The 5383-nt window shown below is 36.1% G+C and overlaps 1 long non-coding RNA gene across 1 annotated transcript; it reads right to left on the bottom strand.

The window, feature by feature from the left end:
• Positions 1-208: 208 nt before the first annotated feature.
• On the bottom strand, positions 209-5036 carry LOC121084342. The gene is made up of 3 exons (XR_005826691.1): positions 4960-5036; positions 2468-2577; positions 209-552 (listed from the first exon to the last, which is right to left on the bottom strand). It is a non-coding gene; the product is annotated as an uncharacterized LOC121084342 (long non-coding RNA).
• Positions 5037-5383: the final 347 nt, after the last annotated feature.

The following is a 5383-nucleotide window of genomic DNA, read 5'->3' as shown; positions in this document are numbered from 1 at the left end:
ACTATGCATAATTAGTTACAATTAATATTTAATATAGTGCAGCTACATAATTATGTCTGTATAAATAAATACAGGCATATGGCTGAGCACTAATGCTTTCTTGCTGTCCTCCAGCATGAAAGTGAGAAAGAAAAGCTAACAAATGAAACAGAATGGGATAAAACATGAGAAAAACATCATCATGTGTGTCAGTCGGGGAATAAAATAGGACATCAATGACATGACATTGTCTGAAAATACCCAAGTCACAATACCAGCCACCTCAAGGAAGTGTGTGACTATGTTGAATGCTTTTGCATCCCTCCAGGGAAACCTGCGTGCCTGCTTACCTCTCTGAAATGCCTGTGCACCACCACATGCAGCCTGGGGAACAAACGGGAAGAATTAGAGACCTGTGTGTGTCTGCAGGGCCGTGATCCCATTGCAATTACAGAGCCATGGTGGGATAGATCACATGACTGAATGCTGTCATGGATGGCGGTGTACTTTTTAGAAAAGACAGGCCAGCAAGGAGAGGTAGTGGAGTTGCTATTTATGTAAGGGAGTATATTCCTGGGGAGAAAGAGAGGATGGGAGGAAAGAAAAAAACCTTAAGTTTCAAATTCTTCAAAGGAAATTACTGGGTTTTTCTTTTCTCTAGCACAATTAAAAATATGATATATGAAAAAGATGTATGTACTGCTTTTTATTCAACATTAAACATTTTGATAGAGTTTAGAATTGAGACCATCAAGACTTTCCCTTGACACATTTTGATTAAATGTCACATGTTTTCTGATGCCCTTAGTGCCTATTTGTATTGCAGTGGAAGCCAGCTAACAGCATCACAGATTGTGGTGCTTCAACCACATTTATAAGCTTAATCTATGTTTCTATAAACATGTATCATAGCTTTGCAGTCTAATTTAGAGAACATTTTCTGGAGCAGACATGATGTTAAGATGATCAGAAAATGTTGATATTTATGTGAATGTGTTCTCTCCCTTTTCAGAGACCTCATGAAAAGTTAATACAGACTTTCTGAAAGTGAAATAATATTTCTAGAAGAAGGAAGACTGCTGTGAAGCCTGCCTCCAAACTCATTGTAGATCATTTTAACAAATTTTACTGTATTTGAAAGTACTAACAATGTGTAATTGGAAAATATTTACAACAGAGTATCGCCAAAGCCATGTACCAGTATCAAAACACAGTTTCTAAGTCCTGTACATTACTTTGTGGAAGGAGAATTGGCTCTGGTGATTTTTATGGGTCAACTATTGACATTGGAAATTAATGTGGACAATGCAGAGGAGGAAGCAATATTTGCCTTGTCTTTGCTAGGTTAGATTGATCCTATCCCTCAGAATTCTGCATACTATCATTCCTTCTTTGGAAGTTCTAACATATTGGTCTCCTTCCTGATTTTAACACAAATAATTATAAACATATTAGTAATAGACACACTTTAATTTATTGTTAGTGATTTTTTAATTACCAATAGCAAAGCAGAAACAGTCTTTTCCCTCTTCTCTCATAATTGATCATCTATTTTTGTTAGGAAGTTCTCTGTGAACAACTGTGTAATTAGGTATAACAAATTAAAAGAAATTACATATGTAGATGTTTTTCATGAGGTTGTTCAGGATGATCTTAGCCCACTATACTATTTAGTCACATTGGTATTAAGAAGAAAGTAAAAAAGCAAGATTGTCTTTCCAGAAGAAATCCAAGAACAATGCAGTAGCATATTACAGACTCTAGGTCCTGAAAGAGGGGTTCAATGAGTTCTCAGTTTCAATAAGAGATACAGACACAAAAGCTACTTTCTTTGTTCCTTTCTCAAATACAGGCTGACACTGCTTAAACCTATTCTCTTTGTCTACTCCAGATTAATTTCTGGCTATCTGGATTCCCAAGGCTTTGAACATATATAACAACTGGCTACCTGCATCATTGTTCCCACCAGGTTACAGATAATGAATATAAATAACTAGGTTTCACCAGCAACATAGAAGTTTACACACAGTGTATGAGAATCGTCCCTTGCTCAATACACTATGAGAAAGACAACACAGGTCCATGGAATGCCTTTCAGAAAGGATTTACTGGACATAGGAGGTTCACTCAACAGCTTTTGACTTCTCACAGATAAGAACAAACCCATCAAATAATCTCTAGTAATGACTGTGGACACTTGCTAAATAGTAAAATGGCACAACACACAAATGCAAAAAAAATCACATTTGTTAATGCCTGAGACTTCTGGTATTTTTATTCAGACAAACAGAAACTCAACAGGTATGCTACTAAGGTAAACTCTGAGGTAAACTAACCTCCTGACTCAGTTCTTTCCTACAGGCACGTATGCTTCTAATGACATAATGAAAACTGCAGGCAAGACCGAGCTCCACATTTATCTTGGTGTCGAATCCTTCAGACATGTGTGTAGAAAAATATACCCTTACACACCTTAGTATGAACTCACCTAGTCCGTTTGTCCAGTAAGAAACACCTTGGGATTTCATTTCAGCTTATTAAGCACAAGGTACCATTTCAGCCCTGAAGCAGTCTGAATCCCAAAAGGATTTTTTCCCCCTGAAAAAAAGAAAAGCAGAAGAAAATTAATGTAAGTTTTCTTGTTAATCAAATCTTTGACCTACCTCCATCCTGCATGCACCCTCCTCCCAAAGAAAACACTACTGATGGAAAAAGACACAGGTAGGACAACACAGAGCCATATTTTTAATTTTGAAAAGCATGATTTTATTATACCTGTCAATGCTAACAGAAATGTTACCTGTGTTTCTTAAAATAAACGTAAAACAAATATTGTAAACATTTTCCTTTCCCTTAGACAGCTCTGGAATGATGGTAGAAGGGAATCAGAATATGGAAGAACTGACAATCAAAAATAGGCAATATGCATCCTTAAAATAAGACAAGTGCAAATAGGGACAAAGAATGAATTCCTTTCTCTGTTGTCATAATTGATAGTAGGGTACAGATAAAATGTCTCTTTAATATCAGCTGTGACTGGATTAGTTTATTAAGATCTCAGCACAATGTGCTAAGTTTCTCTGTGCAGGCAAGCAAATAACCTGCAGAACATTCTGACTTTCACTCACTATTGAGTTGGGCAGTCTTTGAATGCCATATTCCATTTATCCCTCCCTAAACAGCCCATTTGCAATGTCAGCACTTTTCGCATCGACTTGCATGACTAAAGGCAATGGAATGCACAATGATTTGTTAAATATGTCCTATAAGCTGATATTACTGTGCCATCAACGTGTATGTACTCCGCATTACTCATGCAGCATGTTTATAAATTACATTGTCATCAGGAACCTCTTTCATACACTTTGTTTGTCCTTGCTGTCTTAAAATACCCATTGGTTATCAGTCAAAGCTATAGGAAATATCCTACAAGGTCATCCAGTGCAAAACAGATGTTCATATAATTTATGGCAATAAACATGTGCTTGTGCTTTATTAGACTAAATATTAGGTAATAAATTAAAGGAAATGTTATCTTGCAGGGGGTTAATCAGCCTATATGCTGTGTAATTTATTTTACTGTTCAGGTTTTAAAAAGTTTTGGGTTTGGTAAGCTGTTTTTTTTTAACACACACAGAATTAGTGTGGGTGCAGCAATATTTTATAACTAAATCTATATGTCGATCTATCTGTAATAAAATGCAAGTAACTGTGATTATTCATCAGGACATTAACATGAATGATTTGCTGATGATCTTTCATGTGTAATATTGGAAAAGCAAATATTCATTGCCATTTCCTACTCTAAGTTTTATGGGAAGTTTATTCCTGAAGTAAAGCACTAAAAACATGATAAAATTCAGAATAGATCTTAACCTTTAGTTTGTAGCATTTTATTGCTTCTCACTCTTAAAGAAACTTTCAAAGAGCTATATTATTTAGAAAATTTCTTATTTTCCATTTTCCATTAATATTTTCTCAACGAATATAGAATAACCACAATCCCAACAATTTCTGAAAATTATTTGTACTATCAAATCAGGGGTGTTACTGTGTTTCTCCAAACTAGACTGAGATATCTTCTCCCCATCTCTGTAATAAATTTGTCTTGTGGTATTTTTTCAAAATTAATAAGATGTTGCTGTTTACTTTGAATTTTTTTGAAAGAGGTCTTGATTTGAATTCCTGTGCTTGGTGATGCATGCATTAGTCAAGTGGAGGAAAGAGATGCTTACAGATGATGTTCCCTCAGTCACTCTCATTTACTGAAAAGAAAGGACATTTGATATGAATCTGCCACAGGGCCTGCTTATAAAGCTTCCAATATAAAACACACCTGTGTTGCAACACAGTACTACAAGGATTGCATGTGTGCAGTTCTGCCATTTCTTTCCTGCTCTATGCCAGGTGCTGCTGGTTAGTCTGCTTCCTCATAGCACAGGGAGAAACTCTTGTACTACGGATGCAACTGAATTGAAACAAATGCACATACACGTGCGTGCACATGCACAGTTACTTAAAATGCTCAACACTCATTTGTTGATGACTTTTGTGTGCTGCACCAAATATGTCAAGGCAAAAGACCACAGCAGCAAATCCTACACTCACCATGCAAGACCTGATCTATCGTTTTAACAACTGGGAGTCTTATTCTTTGTATGTAGAAGTTAAGCACTTTCTCTTCACCTCTAAATGAAATTTGAATTTGACTTATTGAGTGAAGTGCATTGGCCAGATTTATCTAGGATACAAGAGATTACTCCAGGCAAAAATCACAGTGTAACAAACCTCAAGCGAACACACAGGACTTTTGACAAACTCCAAAAAAATGCTTGCATCAGATCTTTTAATTCCTAGTATAAACATTCTTTCAGGAGAGTCTGTTCAGTCTTAAGGTTTTTACATAGACCTATGCTATTTAAATAAGCCCCAGTTATCTGAGTGAAAGAATTAAAACACACATAATGTATAAAAGCATACCTTTCAAGATTACTTCTCTCTCTGTAAAGACAGCAGCTCCTGATGAGTTCCTGCAGGCATTTCAAATGTAGCCTTTCTCTCACTGCTTCCCTACCAAAAGAAACAGTGACACGCAACATATAAAATTAGCCAGATGCATTACTGATCCTGACCACCTTTTTCAAAAGCATGGGACCATGTTTTATGCAGATAAACCCATGATTCAAAGACCTCACTCAAGGATTAATCAGTCAAGTGTAGTCACGACTTATTCCTGTTTCCTCTGTTATTTTTTATCGAACGACAAGTTATACATATGGGAAAACTTTGTTGCCATCGAAAGTTAAGGACACACAACAAAGGGATTTTTCTGTTATGTTTGTGTATAGTTTTCTTCCACTCTTTTTAGCGGTGTAGTAACGATAAGCCAAATATCTCTCTTACA

This window comes from Falco naumanni, chromosome 3, assembly GCF_017639655.2.
Source record: "Falco naumanni isolate bFalNau1 chromosome 3, bFalNau1.pat, whole genome shotgun sequence".
Classification (NCBI taxonomy): domain Eukaryota; kingdom Metazoa; phylum Chordata; class Aves; order Falconiformes; family Falconidae; genus Falco; species Falco naumanni.
The sequence above is the reverse complement of the archived record's forward strand: the minus strand, read 5'-3'. Positions and strand labels throughout refer to the sequence as shown.